Raw genomic sequence first — 17,162 nt, 5'->3', positions numbered from 1 at the left:
TGAGAATATTTAGTTTTATCAGCTGCCTCGATCAGCAAATTGACACGCAGATGCTTTGGCATATGTTGCCTCAATGCTGGGCAACAACGAGTCTTGTTCCATCCCTATAGAGTTCCAAGGAAAACCAAGCATCCAAGCACTCGATGTTATGACAGTTTGTGTTATTCCAACCACCACACCAAACTGGATGGATCCATACAAGTTTTACCTCAAAGACGAAACACTGCCAGAGGATAAGAACACAGCAAGGCGTCTGCTTGCAAAGGTACCAAGATTCACCCTCATTGAAGATGATCTCTACAATAAGTTACTTTTGGGACCTCATCTCCGATGTCTCCCTCCAGATCTTGCTGAACAGGTCATGCAAGAGGTTCATGAAGGAATTTGTGGCAACCACGCTGGGGGCAGAACACTAGCCCTTAAGATCTTAAGGCAAGGGTATTTTTGGCCTTATATGCAAAAGGATGTATAAGTTTTTGCCTACAAATGTGAAAAGTGTCAATGACATGCTCCACTTATCCATGCTTCAACAACAAAGCTGCACCCATTGGCCAGCCCATGGCCATTTGCACAGTGGAGAATTGACATTATGGGACCATTGCTACCAACTTTCAGCAATGTCAGATTCTTACTAGTCATGACGGATTACTTCACCAAGTGGATAGAAGTAGTTCGCCTTGTCTTCATTCGGGAACAGGGTGTCAGAAAGTTCATTTGGAACAACATTGTCTGCAGGTTTGGCATACCCAAAGTTATCATTTCAGATAATGGGCAACATTGTCTGCAGGTTAGGGAATTATCTTCTCACTATCTGTTCAAGAATATTGTATGCCAATTTGTTTTAGAACTAGTGATACTGAGTTTGGGGAAGTTGAACTATATGCCAGTTCCTTTCTCATCCCCATGCAACATGAATTGTACACTAGTTCTTTCAGACTGCGATTATCCTCGATGGGTTAAGCCTTTAGGGAATCTAACCACACTAATTGTTCAGTAAACTGTATGCCAGTTTGACTTGGAACAAGAGATAGTGTTCTTGGGAGCCTAAATTGTACGCCAGTTCCTGAAGCTCTCATAACATCATACATGGGGATTGCTGGGAAGATCTGGGTTGGAACCAGATCCTAGCACGCAATCATTGGCCTGGAATCATATCGGCATGATGGCGCTGAGGAAGATTCCCCCATTGTTGTTCTGGCGATAACCTATTTAGTTTTTAAATAAATAGGACCTATTGTTACTACACACAGTGTTGTGCTTAAGGCACCAAATTACTTTCGCAAAGACACATGGCTCCTCTGGGCACTATGTCTCTATTACGATCAAACTTTCAGTTATAGTTAACTTGAACGGCTCCCATGATATCCTGATCAGATTCTGGTTATGCCTCATTTTAACATGTTTAGCCTACTAGGGTCACCTATTGTTGTTCCAAATGAACTTTGGGGACATCAGGGGTAGAATATGCATAGTAATTATATGATATATAACATAAAATGCTTTAAGTGCATGCATAAAATAAAAGAGCTGCAGAGCTCAGTAAGTAAATAGTATGTGAATAGACCCATAGAATAATTGTTTCAAAATAATTGTTTTCTAAATCATGAACTGAATAGCTAAGTTTTTACTTAGTCTAATGAGCAGGGGTATAATCAAATTTCGGTTCAGTATCAGTACTTGCTGCTGCACCATCATCAAGAACTCTTGGACCACTCTCAAGAACTGATTATGTGGTAAAATTGGCTAGAACGGTTGAAGGCTGAACATAACACTCACCTAAAATTGGCACTAGCAAAAAAGAAGCTGAACGGGAGGCATATCATCATCGGTGTCTTCTTCAGAAGAGGAGGAGGCATCAGGCATAAGTTCATTCTAAATCATAGAGATACTGGTGTTTAGATCAGGAAATAAGATGAAAGGGTTAGTCACCCGCCCCTGATCATCCAACTGAGAAACATACCCAGTAGCCTCAATAGCCTCCTCAAACTTAACTTGTTTGGCTTCATTGAAGGACTCTTCAAAAACATTAAGTACTCTCAAAGAAAAAGGAATGGTATTTTCAACTGACCTTTTCTTCACGACTTCCACCACTTTGGAGTAGAACTCAGAGGTCTCTGCCAAGAGATCACCAACCTTCTTATCAGAACGTATACGCTTCTCTTTGAGAGCCTTCTCATAACCTGCATGACTTCATTTGCATGGGTAATGGCTTGGCCAAGGGTTCTCATCTCAGTATTCCTACGGTGAAGTTCTCCTTGAACTTGGTCATGCTTTGCTTGCAGGGTGGTGAAGTGGGAGTGCAGTTCCAAGAACTTCACTTTCCAGGAGGCAGCATCAGTAGCTACTTTTTGGGCTTTGTCCAGAGAGTTGCGGAGGTTGGAGATAGTATCTCTCATGTTTTTAAAGCCAGTATCAGATTTCTTCTCTTTTGCCAAAAACTGGTTCACCTTGATCTGCAGCTCCTCAGCTCTTTTCTCAGCATCCTCTTTCGCCTAGATCAGCTCACCAGTAGTCATGTCATCAGTGGATGTATCAGCTAAGGCCGTAAAGATGGGTTCTTTCATGGCCAAAAAGTTATTCACTAACTGGAAAATGATATAGAATGTGTAAGTAACACAATGAGAGAAACTAAACATTAAACAGAGAAGAAAGTCTTACCTTGGCAAGATAAACGATAGATCGGTGAAAGGACAAATCTAGACGCCCAGCAATATTGGCTTAAGCTTTGTCAACAGGAAGTCGCGTAGCTTCTAGAACTCCAAGCACGATATCAACATCATTAACAGAGTGTTTGTTGGTAACAGGAAGTTCATCAGTTCGGCCCCAACGCCTCATCTCCACGATCATCTCCCTTTCAGGGGAATCTAGAGATTGTGGCGAGAAGGGAATGTCATCACTCACCCTCCTCCTATCACCAAATTGAGGAGGAGGGAGAACAATAGTTACAGCAGTTGTCTTGGCAATGCACTTCCCCTTACGGTTATCAGGGAGGGAAGGGTCAACAGTCAAAGGTACATTGTCACCAATTTGTTTAGAACCCATAGGAGGATCTGGAACTAGTAGGGACAAAGCTACTTTCTCAAAAGACTTACCATAATGGGGAATACTCGTAAGAACCTTGAAAAATGTTTCTTCATTCACAGTGAGAGGACAAAATTTCATTTTCTTACCAGATAGGGCAACAACAAAAGCAAGAGCAGGATCAACTCTCTTCAGTCTTGATCAGTTGGATGCATGTACTTCCCTTTTAAAGTTACAGGCCGCCAGCAGTTCATGAGGCAATTTAGGGCCTTTCCCGCCAATGATCACGCAATCATCACTGACAGCATGCTCCTAAACTGAGCCCGACGTCGCAGCATCACCGGAGGTTACCACAAAACTCTTCTCCTTGTGGTTTCCTCTTCTTCTAATATTCAAAGAGGATTCATCTTGAATTGGAGGAGGAAGAAGTCCAACATCCTGATCCACAGGAGGAGAGAGTAATGTGCGCCCAGAATTTATAGTGTTTATCTCAAAAGGGGAAAAGCCGGGGGCAAGTTGCAGCAATTATTCAGCAGGCATGTTGAAATATTCAAAAAGATGGGTGCGATTAGGAACTATCACCCAAGGCATCCTTTGTTCCTTGGGGATCTTCTTGATGAATTCCACTATAGCAGCATCAGTTGTAGTTAGTTAATTCCAGGGGGAAGAGTCATCGAAGGAATAATAGCAAAGAAACTCAGTCAAAAGAATCTTATAATGATTACAAAATTCGTGAGAAAAAAGACTTACTCGTTGGAGTATGAGTGTGTTTTCTAGGAACATGAATCCCCACAGGCTCACTATCAGTATCAGAAGGACGAACGTCCCACGCATCACCCAACACACGAAGGTGGTGATCAGCCCAACCCTCGTCACTCCGCTTCCCCTCGAAAAAGACAATTGGAGAGTTCTTGCCTCTGGTCATTAGGTAGTAGTAAGATTGGTCTCAAATGCGGCGGACCTCATAGAAATATCCAAACACCTAACGATTCAGAACGAACCCATGTTTCTTGGCCAGTATGGCAGAGTACATGATGGTTATGGAGAACAGGGGTGCTGCTTGACCAAGAGCAAGACTGAAGTGAATAAGACATTCTCTTAACAATGGGTGGAGGGGAAGGGTGAGTCCGGCCCTGAGTTGACCGATTGTGATGAGCGCTACTTCCTTGTAGGCCAACTCATCAGACAATCTCCCCCACTCTAGGCCAATATCATCAGGGATGTGGAATTTCTCTTGGATCAATTCTAGGGAGGAAAGATCTCCAAAGTTTGTAAGTGACCAGTTGGGATTCATGATCAGAAAAGAGAGAAAGTTTCAAGTTTTGGCTAAACCCTAAATGGGAGATCAAAGGGTTCAGTATACAGGAAAAAGGTAGCGGAAGAGATAATGAGGGTTCTCTCACCAGATCCTTTATATACAGATAAGATGGACAGTTACAATTAGCTCAAGCATTGCGTCTTTTCGGGATGGAACTGCCATCATTACCTTTTTTGAGAAACGGCGTGTCTATTCGAGTGGTCTTTTCAGAGCCTTAATTAGTTGAGTACGTAATCAGTTCCAACAATTGTTTAGTAAAAAGATTCTCGCGCTAAAAGCAGTGTCGCTTCAAGCGCCCACGTGCTAGATGGCACGAGAGGGGGCATCTATAAGGGGGATTTCCCGTCATTGGATGGATGACATGTGTATGGGAAATAACTTAGGACTATAGATGTCCAAAATGAGATCGAGGACCATTAGATTAGTTCTGCGAATAAGTAATCTCGTGTTTAGCATGAGTGTTTAGTAGGCATGTGACGTGACTGACCATCTCTAAGCATAACAGTTCTCCAAGTCACTAGGAACTGAAATGGACAGTTCTTGAACAGAAGGAAACTGAAGAGGGCAATCTTTGATGATAAGAAAGGAATCGTGATGGTAGAGTTACCTTTTAGATATAATCTTCCCATGTACGATGGGACATTATGATCAACAAGGAAACCTACCTCTAATAAGATATGGTCTAGATTCAGACTTCCATAAGGAGAGGATTCCTAATAGGAAGGTAGAGTCCAAAGATGGAAGGGAACTCACAAGCGGTGAGGACAGTCCTAACCCTAGGACTCTCAAAGCTCTTCCTATATAAACCATAGGGATTCGCTCTTAAGAACAACACAAAAATAGGGTTTGATTCTCCTAAATAAACAAGGAGATACATAGGCAGCAGCCAGGCAGTTCAACCCTGAACTCAAAATCATCTTATCCCTTATTTACCAAGTAACAGCTTCTAGATCACAAGGCACAGAGGAAGATCAGGGGATACTTGGAAAATCCCCTACATATACTATTCCACGTATATCTCTTTCTAAATTTCCAATTGAATTCTCTTAAGCCAAATTGAATAAGGAAACTAATAAAGAGTTTTAGTTTGTCATGTGTGTGCCTATTCCACGTAGATCTCTTTCTTCTAGTATCACCTCTCTCTATATTAAAGTAGAGTACATGTGAGGTAGACAATCACTATCCTAGGTGGCAATTTCTTCTAACATAGCTCTCCCACGTGGATCTACTAAAATTGTCACGTAGACTCATCTCTCCACTAAAACACTGTAAACTTTTCACTAGGCAATAACAAAACCCAATTCATCGCCACTTCTAAACTCTTCGAACTAATAGGAAACTAATACATTTTTGCATATCCTCAACTATGAGTCTGCTACTACACAATTGTTATAGGAAACTAATACGTGTTTGCATATCCTCAACTATGAGTCTGCTACTACACAATTGTCGACTACAAGTTTGGCCAGAGTCTGACCAAGTATTACATTTCAGCATCGCATAGTTAACTTATTAGAACAAATTCTATTAGCAATCGAATCTACGTATGACAAATAGATAACAAATTCTATTAGCAATCGAATTGTGTAGAAGTTCTCTTCTATATCAACAATAATTTTTCCTACTCATCGTCCTGCTCATCTTCATTGAAACCATCTACGTTCTTACTACTCATCTTCATCTTCTATGTTCTTCCTACTGATTCATTGAAAGGTTCACTTCTTTTTCTCTTTTGCTCATTATTTATTCATCCATGTATCTGCAAATCGACAACATCTTACCACACTTCTATGTTTGTATGTAATGAACATGTAAGGTATACATGTGAATTTTTTCTGAAAGGAACTGTTATGGACTTTGATATTTTCTATGTTTTATTTCCGGTTCTTCTACGTCCATCCTGTATAATAGACGTCATGGATTAGATCAAGGAAGCTAATAAGTGTCTTTATTGTAGTCAAACCAATTACCATACCCTTATCAATGGAAATAATAGTCCTTGCGCCACTGCAGTTAACTTTCATTTCATCATTAAGTCAGAGTGCACTAAACTGATTTGTACATACACAAATAGACACACAGTCATGCACATATCTCCATCTCTCGAGTGCTTCATCTGACGAGTTCTTTGATTTTACTCCGAAATAACTTTTTTGGTTGCTTATTCCTTATATATTAGATTGTGAGGCTTTCATAAACTGATCTCCATTATTCATAGCACAATAACATTCATAGTAGCACGAGGAGCCAACCATCTTGCATAGAGCATGCTATATTAGTTTGTATATATTTATTTTATTGACTAATATATTTTACGGTGCAGAACTAATTAAATGGGTATCTCTAAAAAACTGAATGCATAACACACCAAGACAAAACTCACCCGCCGGTCTAGCATTTAGTAATTATGATCACATTCATTTATCTCAACATCACAAGCACATGAACTAATATATATTTATCTCAACATCACAAGCACATGAACTAATATATATTTATCTCAATAGCACAAGCACATGGATACTTTTCTTCATATCCATTATCTTTTCAGTACAATGTGCAATCATCCCCTGTTATTTCACATTAACAATATGAGTACTTTCCTTATGTTCAACATTCAACAACACAAGCACATGGATTCTTTCCTTCGTATCCATTATCCTTTCAGTACAATAGCAACATGCAATCATCACCTATGATTTCACATTCACAATACCAGTACTTTCCTTATGTTCAACATTCACCAGGTAAAAAAATTTCATATTTATATTATATTTATTTACATACATTTACAAGAAGTTAATTACATCATTATGTGTAAAGGAATTGGATATAACAATGTCCAGCCATCACATCCAATCTCACAATCACTATTCTAGTAGACTCAATATGCAAATCTTCCTCAATATCAATCCGGTACAATATCGAAAATATGATAATATATTTATGAAATAAAACTTTTAAGATTCTTACTTTTCTCATCTATATGTCCAGATATTGGCTCTTGCAATAGACAAAGGTCACAAGAGGTTTCGATTGTATACAAGAATGCCACAACCTTGGCAAGCGATGATCATATGGAAATTGATTATGATACAATTGGTAATATCTTATTAATGCATTTCTTAGTGTATATCAGAAAATCATTTGTTAATACCTTATTAATGCTACATACGATGACAATTTAGTAGATGAGATGTTTACGGATCAACATAACAATCAACACAAAGTTGTCATCAATAGTAAGTTATAATTGTATTATTGTTTTGCTAAATTAATTTATATTATTAACTTGTGTCCATTTTCATTTTCAGGAAAATTCTCTACGCCATGGAATTTCGGAGGACCTTCAAGTGTATGCTCTCACTGTGGTGCTATACTTTGGTATGAGGAGAGGAACACAAAATATAGGAGACCCAAGAATCCAAATTTGACCATATGTTGCCAACAAGGGAAGGTAAAATTTCCATTACTACTAAAAGAACCTCCGAGTTTTCTAAAGCAGCTCATAGACTACAATAGGGGACCTAGATCAAGAAAATTTAGAGAAAACATATGGTCATACAATACGATGTTTGCTATGACGTCTATGGGCGGAAAAGTAGACAAGGATATAAACAAAAAAAGGTCGTGGATCCTATATTTTCAAATTGACCAGGCAAAATAATCATAAGATAGGTTCTTTGCTGCCAATGCCAAGCCAGAAGCCAAGATTTGCTCAGTTATATATACATGACACATAAAACGAAATTCAAACCCGAGTGGATTTTTTTAAAAAAGAAAAGAAAAAGAAGATCCAAAAAACATAGATAAAGAAATTGTTGACGGATTGATAAAAAGTTCAATGTTGAGAATAATCTGATAAAATCTTTCAAAATAGCAAGAAAAAGATTTTGAGAGTCTGATTTGGTTCGCGTGCACTTTAGAATCATTGGAACACGAAACAAAGATGCAAGGCAGTACAACATACCAAAGGCAATAGAAGTTGCTAGATTAATTGTTGGAGATGGACATGAAAATAATAATGGTAGAGACGTAATTGTTGAGAAAAGATCAGAAGGCTTAAAAAGGATGAATGAGTTACAACCAAGCTTTATGGCTATGCAATATCCTATTCTTTTTTCCATTTGGAGAAGACAGTTTCCATTTGAAGATTTAAAAAAATAATATACATGGATGTAAGCTGACAAAACATAATATAATAAGCATTAGAGAATTCTATGCTTACAAGCTTCAACATAGAAAAAAGAAAAAATAGCCAAAGTAGGTAACACACTTTTCCGAAAAATTCAATTTGGGTAACATACTTTTTTTCTTGTCAATTTGGGTAATGTACTTATTAAATTCGTCATTCCAGGTAATCTGTTAACTTGCCATTCAAATCAGCTTATGTGGCAATCATTTTTTAACGGAAAAATGAAGGACAAACATTGATGAGAGGTGGACGTCTTTTGAGCCAGTTAGTAGTTGGTGCAAAAACAAGCGTGGTGGAGCACCGTCTACGTTGGACATGTGATAACAAAAAAAAGATCATATCAGAATTGTACCAAGGTTTCCAAGATGCAGTTGTTGTCGGAGACACAACACCAGCTTCAGTTGGCATGGAAAAAGATTAGTTCTACCTTCTTCATTTACAGGAGGTCCAAGATATATGGTTCAAAGCTATCAAGACGCAATTGCTATTTGTAGATATGCAGGATCACCATATCTTTTCATCATATTCACCTATAATTCTAAATGGCCAGATATAAAAGAATTCACCACCTTAGTGGGGCTAAAACCACAAGATGACCCATTAATTGTAGCTCAGGCATTTAAGATCAAGCTAGATCAACTCATGGACGATTTATGTCGAGGTCAACACTTCAAAAAGGTTATGGCATGTATTTTCTAGATGTCTCTCCTTTTGTCTCACTGACGAATCTAATTTATTCAATTTTAGTTGAACTTCCTATTAACTATATATATATATATTAATTAATATTAACAACAGCCAAAGTGGTTAATTATTTATTTTCATTTGGACTTTGAACTTTGAACTTTAGCCTCTAAGTCAATAGAGACTTTTGTTTCTCTGTCCTTATTACCTTTTTGTGTCAATTATACAGAAATACAAAAACATGTGAGCTGCCTATATGCCATTTTGCTAATTAATTATATTTAAGTTATTTAAAGGTGAGAAGTAACTTAATTAATTAAATACTTAATTTATTATCTGATTTTTACCATTTTCTAAGTTTATGTAATCGATTTCAATATTTAATCTAATTGATTTCCTCTTTGTAGTTGTTTACACAATTAAATTTCAAAAAAGGGGACTACCACATGCTCATATATTTTTGTTCCTCCATGACAAACTGAAAACTCCATCAGACATCTACAAATGAAATCATACAACTTCAAGAAGCCAATGAATAGTTTCATGAAATAAATCAAGAACTACATGTCGATATCATGCATGTTGGACAACAAAATAGAGAATTACGAACATCATTTGGTAATGTTGACATGACAAGTGATGCAGTTGTTGAGATAATCAACATTAGTGATGATGATGATCAGTAGAATAAACTTTAATGCAACTATTACTTATTTTAGGGGCAATAATTAAGTTATAGATTGTGCCAAGTCTTAAACGTATCAAGCATGCATGATGAACAAGAGTATAATTTATATATACTTTAATTTATTACATGTTTGTGATTTATCACGCAATAATTTCTCAATTAGTTAAATTACATGATAATACACTTACTCCTATTACACAATGCTGGAAATGAAAATTTCATAAAAGAGCCCGGGTATAATACCTAGTCTACTACTTATATACTAAAGTTGAGACCTCTAAGAGAGATTTTTCTCTCTCCTAGGTGGCACTCTAATATGTGAGATAGTATTTTCTCTCTCCTAGGTGGCACTATAATATGTGACATAACTTATAGCTTTCCACCCGTAAGTGTAAATGCAATTTTGCTAAAAAATAGGTCTAAAAAAAATAAGTGAATGCTAAAAAAGATAACTGATCAGCTCCAAAATGTGCGTTTTATTACTCTTATATTACTGCATTACAGCCTTTCTTACACTTAATAAAAAGACAACTCATAGCTTTTATTGCCTTTTTCATGTTACAGAGAATTTCATACCACTTATCATAAAAGCTGCGTCTTAGCACCAAAAGGAGCCTTAATCACGCTTATTATGAAGACCAAAAGCTGCTATGAAAAAGTGTTGAAAAAGTCAAAGTCAACGGTCAAAGTCAAAGTTCAAAGTTAATGGTCAAAGCCCTCAACTCATAAAACCAGATATAGAGGCCCTTATATCAAAATATGACATTCTCTAAAACCTATCTTGGTCAAGAAGAAATCAAAAAGCAAAAGCAAAGAGTGTAGAGTGAAGTGTCTAAAATATAATAGAGAAGGGCAAATCAGTAAAATATATAAAGTAAGGGTATATAATCTAAAAGTTAGGGAGAGAGAATGCATCCATTACATTTAGGGTCCAAACTATTTGGTTTGTAGGAGTAGAGAATGAACTTAGACTTAATCTAGTGTCATGTAGGATTTAATTTCTAGTCATTTATTTTTCAAGTCTTTTTACTTTATTGTTCTTCATTTTCTTTTCATTTCAATCTTGTTATTCAATCTTATTTTGTTTTTCTTTGTTTTAATCTTCATTTCAATACTTTCTTTCATTGTTTTGAATCATTTCCATCTTAAATAACTTGAGTTTCAATGTTTTTCATTCATAAACTAAACTAGTTCTAAACTAAGAGTCTACATTCTTCCTTCAAACTCCCATCATTCAAACTCTAAACAATCTAGGATGAACCACATCAAAAACAAACTTTGAGATACTCTAATCTAGTCTACTTCAAATGGCACCGCCATCATTGATTGAAGGAGCAAGAGTGATTGGTTGAACATTTAAAGAGAAAACACCATTCTCACCTTTGCATTTCTATTTATTTTTATTTTTTGTTGTTGTTTTATTTCGCTATTTTTTCATTACTGACTTACTTTTTTACAAATTAGGGTTTGAGATCAACATATTGGAGATGAGTTGAAGCTGGAAAAGAAAACTGACAGAAGTTTACCGGAATTGGATGGGCAACCACGCCCTAGCTGGAGGGTGACCGCGTAAGGCACCTCCACACATGTGTGTCTAGTCTTTTGCCAGTTCAGTTATTTTTTGATGTATAGTTGAACTCTAGGCTCAGATTTTATAATAAAGTAGGATAAACTAGTTGAACTTGTTTGTAATAGTTAAAGATAAAAAGAAAAATGAAAAAACATTAGGAAAAATGGTTTTTGATTGATTTTTGTGGATGAACATGAGTTGAACTTGGTTGAAGTTGTATACTTACCAAGAGATTAGAGTTTTTATTGCCTTGAGAAGTTTGAGTGTGCAAGGCAAGTAGTGAATCATCGCTCGAACACTTTGAATCAATTTGGTAATCAACACTCTAAATCCATTTAATTCTAGTTAATCTAGATGGTCAATCTAAACTAGTTAATCTATTAGATTAGTATAGTATTAGTTTAATTTTAAGTTTTGGGCCCCTGAAGGCAAAGTTGTTTAATTATCAAAACCCAACTTGTGGGCTCTTTCAGTGGATCTTTATTGAAATTTTAAACAGGGTAAAGCTTGAAAGGTTAGGCCTGATTCTCACATCACGCGCCAACCGACGTCGCCTTCTCCTCTAGCTGTTTATTTAGTTGACTAGTTGCATCTTGTGGGTAGTTGCATCGTAGTCTGAAATATAATTCGTAAATCTCTCATTAGACTTTAGTTAAGATTATTTATACGTAGAGAACATTACTATGTGAAAGAACTAGGAGTGGAACGAATCATCTACTCCACTATATCTCAATAGGATTGAGAGTAGAAATCTTTGATAAATTAGGCACGTAATCTCGTTTAGTTTTACTTACGTTTTGAGTTTTATCGCTCATTTCGTAGGTAAACTATTCTTTTTACGTTTATCAGTCAGTGTTATATCTTTTCTTGTTTTTGCATTTTGGTTCCTTATTAAATAATTATACATATACTACTTTTACTTGAATAGGTTGTGGGTGAAATTAAGACTGAAGGATTTGATATTCAGTGTTCAAAACAAAGTAAATGATCTGAAGTCCTCGTCTCCAAGTGGATGCCAGATGACCAGTCAAAGATCGACAATAAAAGAGTATGCACATTTCTTCTTATGAATCCTAGATACCTGTTTAGCATGCCTTTTGGTTGTGATTTATTTGGTAGTCCTTGACTCCCTGCAGATTGAATTCATGCTAGACACTAGATTGGATATCAAGAACAACAAAAGATGAATAAAGAGGATCTTGCTCATTGCTTTTCTTCACTGGGTACCACTTAGTGTCTAACATATATACATTGTTTTTTAATGACTGGAATTTTTGAATATATACACTGTTTTTTAATGACTGGAATTTTTGGAACCCAAGTTTGTGGGTGTCAAGATCTTGTGAAAATGTAAGTTGTACTTGGTTGGCACACGAGCATAGAACATTTTGTTGTTTTTTATTACGTTTTGCTATGGATGAGTGGAATAATTTGATTACTTATAAAGTAATGTTGATTACTCATAATGTAATGTTGGGATACCTTAAACAATTATTATAAGAATTTTTTTTTTAAAAATAAAGAACTAATACCCGGCGGATAAAAATTGTCTAGTAGCAAACTACCCGACGGCTAGCAACTGGCATATCCGACAGTTAACAGCTGGTCTAACCGACGGTTCATAACAGCAGAACTATCCGACGGTTTTTAACAGCAGGAATATCCGACGGTTTTTAGCAGCAGGAATATCCGACGGTTTTTTACAGCAGCAACTATCCGACGGTTTTTGACAGCCGACATATTCGATGGTTATTAATAGCAGGAATGCACGTCGGTAAAGATCCTCAACCCCGATGACCTGTTTTGACCAATAAAAACCGTCGGAAGCCTATGTCGACCGAGCATTTTTCGACGGTCTTGCGACAGTTTTGGTCTGTCAGGTAATACCTTTTGCGATAGCCATAGTCAGTCGGGTAAAGTCGTTCTTTTTGTAGTGATTGCTACTTCAGCACTGAAGTTCATAGCATAAATGTTTTGTTTCTTCTATTGGTACTTCAATGATCATTTAGCTCTTAAAGCTGATTCTATAATGATAAGCATGTAAATCCTATATTATTATTCTCAATTTTATATTAGTTAGTCTAATTAATTGATTACTTTTATATAATAAAGTGTGTTTCCGGTGAATTTGCAGAAAATAGGTGTAATACATTAAAATGACGTAAAGGTTGCAGCATTGGTGTCAAGGTACTGGTGGCATGAAATATATATTATATGGTTTGTGATCAAAATATTCAAGATGAGGCTTAAATTATCAGGAAGTGAAGAATCAAATAAAGCCAAGGAACTTTGGATGAGCACGTGACTAGCAAGGGAGTTTAGATATGGACTGAAGTTAAGTTTAGGTCCAAGATCTAAGGACCAGCCCATGTGCAACCCAACACCAAAGGCCAACCACTAAAGCCCAACTACCATAAGCTACTATCTACCTAGCTATTGGGAGCATTGGATCGCCAGCACCTATCTCTCCCATTTTTTACGAACAGAACCCAAAACCCCTCTTATTTTGGCGAAACAATCGAATCATCACAATCGAAACAGTAACCCAATGCACTTCTTTTTCCTTCCAATTAGAATCCTAAACAGTACCGAATTATTATACGCCATGGTACCACTATTACTTCCATATATTTTCTCAATTTCTATTCGATTGTTTTGGGGCCCAATTCGAAAACCGCTAGAAAAGTCACAATTCCAATTAAACACTTCTGAGTTCGGTTGAGAGAAGTATATATATACCAGAGAAATAGAAAGGAAGGGCTCTCTTTTTCTTTTTACCAGATAATCTTCGGAGAGCACAAATTGGAGCCGGAGCAGCAGACGAAGTGGAGAAGAAGTTATCAAAGCGGGATTACGGTTTTTTCGATGATTTATTCTTCTTATATTTTCGTGTTGCAAATTATCATGTCTAGCTAAAATCCAAGCTAGGGCTTAGATGAAGCCCTAGACTTGCGTAGGTTTTTATGTGTTTAATTGGGTTATTGTTCTCTGACTTAAGTTTTACAGTAAATAATTAATTGAATTCTCTGATTTCTGTAGAAATTCTATCATTGATTATATCCTGCATGTTTAATCTATGTCTAGACTAGTCAATTGTTGGATTAAGTTTATGTTGATATCGAAGCATCGGTTCTAAAGTTTATTTAAACCTATGAGAAGTTGTGCTGTAAAAAGACAATTTTTGCTAGGGGTTTATATCTATTTGCTGAAATTCAATTAATACGATTTGTTAGAATTGTTTAAGAATTACACGCTCACATCTTCGAGCAAGCAAGGGTTGCCTTTCCCTCATGCTACTCGAAATAAAAAGAGAACTTTAAAATTAATTAAACTAAGATAATCTATAACGGTCTAGGGTGGATTCGAAAGTCTTAGTGTTTTCTTCATTGATAGTTAATCCATATTTTTATTGTTTTTGTAGTTAATAGTTTAATTGCATTCACTACAAAAAAAGGGCTTTTTATGACGGCTATTTTTTTTTCTACCATGACGATTTCTGTATAACCCGTCATTATTTCTATCTCACAATTAATTTTATGACGCTTGATGTCAAATGTTGACAGTTATAGGTCAGGCGTCATAAATATATGTGACATTTTTTATCAATGTGTCAAGTTAGTGACTAACAATTGTATACTTACCGTTCACTTTATGACGCATGATGTTAATGTTGACTGTTATAGGCTAGCCATCATAAATATTTTTGACATTTTTTATCAATGTGTCAAGTTTGGTGTCTAATTTATGAGTTCATTTTCACAAACGTCAAGTAAAAAATTGTCTAACTTTTTCTTTCCAGCATTACGGGTGTTTATTTAATTGTTTAAGCATTTGGGAGCAATTAAAAACGAACCCTTGGAACTGATTGGTCGAGTGAACCGTGAATAAAAATAATTGGGTTAAGTCTCGGGTCAGTAATAAATACCCAATTCTTAATAACAAAACTTTTTTTTTTTTTGCTAACTCAATAACCAAACTTCCCAAATAACCAAAACCCTGAATCCCTATCTAATACCAAAGGTAATAAAATCGATATGGAGAAAGGATATCCCCGCTCAACATATTACAGCGCGCGCTTACTAATCTAATTCCCGGATTCTCGTCAACCCTAACATTTTATTATCGTAAGTTGTCAAATTGGGATTGGAGATTGGTTGCCGCGCGAAAGAGGTAAATATTCCCCTTCACTCTGATTATTAGGGATTCACTTTGGAAACCCTAGCATAGTATCTCAATTATATATAAATTTAAATGTCTGCATCTTTTAACTCATCTTTCATTTCAGAATCAGAATCGTAGCAGTGTTAGTGTTCTCTTAACGTAGAACTTGGAGTGGAGTACGTTGCTTTTGGAAGGAAGTGATTTCTTATTAGCAAGTAAGATTTTACGTTTGTTTTTTTGTTATCTGTTAAGCATTCTATAAAGGTTTTATAATGCTGTTTTGATTTAAAATTTCATCAAATAGGGTGTTTGGAATTTGTTTAAAGGTATTATCTATACATTACCTGTTTTGGCTGCAATCTTGCTTAACACGTATCTAGATTGCTTTAGTGATTCTTTTTGGGTACTCAACTGGATGCTTATTGCTGATGCTTTTTTTTGTTGGTTTGTTTGTAAAACTCTTCTGAACCATGCCATAGTTTCTGAAGGATGTTTTAACATTATATTTTTAATTGGGGTTCAGGGAATTTGGTGGGCGGGGGGGGGGGTTTGGCGCTGGGAGGTGGGGACTAATTACTGACTGGGATTGCACTGACGTGACTAATTAAGAGATGAAAACCAAACAAGCTCACACTGCAAGTGTGAAACAATGAATTAAATATATTACCATAAATTTTGGTATACAATAGACAATTGATCAAGTTGAACGTTTTCCTTCCATGGCATCTCTCTTTATTCGGCAATTTGTGCAGAGAAAAGGACCTTCCAAAGGCTTTCTTGATGGTGAGAAGGGGGACCCTGAGTTGACAGATAAATCCTCACCAGGGGGTTGATCCACTTGGCAGACTGCACATCTACCCGAGTTTGTTTTCTAAGGGAAATCTTTACCCAACCTGTACAAGAGAAAATCAATGGTTTGCAATCTGAAATCAACACAGCTTACAACATTCCAATAGAATCTATATGAAGTAGTAATAGCTTGGCAACGAAACCATAAGATCAGATAATAAATTTAGTTTACTCCCACATTTTTGCCTTTATTTATTTTCTTTTCTTTTTTATATCCTTTCTTTTTTCATGTCTCCTTTTCTTACATTTCCTAAACGGTAAAGAAGCAATTTATAAACAAGTAGGTCAAGACGAGCTACTTTGGAGAGAATGTAACAGCCAAACAAGCCAACCAATGCAAGCAAACATGCATACGAAACAAGTGCACTAACAACATTACAATAGATAGAACGGCTAATCCTTTTCTCTTATTCGCTGGCTTTTCATCCATACTGATACCTTGTTTTTTTAATGATGCTAACTTCCTGAAAAAGTGAAAAACTGATTAGAAAAAATATTCCATTGATTTGAGTTTTCCTGAAGCTGATCAGACTAACATTTTCAAACGGGTTGAAGCTCGACTCAAGTAAAGGCTCACTGAAAGTACCTTCTAAGATGTTAAGGAGAGGCAATTTTCTCACAAAGGACTTTCGTCATTAAAACCCCCCAAAACAAGCTTCTTCCAAAGATGAGAGGC

Source organism: Coptis chinensis, chromosome 4 (assembly GCF_015680905.1).
Source record: "Coptis chinensis isolate HL-2020 chromosome 4, ASM1568090v1, whole genome shotgun sequence".
NCBI lineage: Eukaryota > Viridiplantae > Streptophyta > Magnoliopsida > Ranunculales > Ranunculaceae > Coptis > Coptis chinensis.
This window is presented reverse-complemented; position numbering follows the sequence as displayed.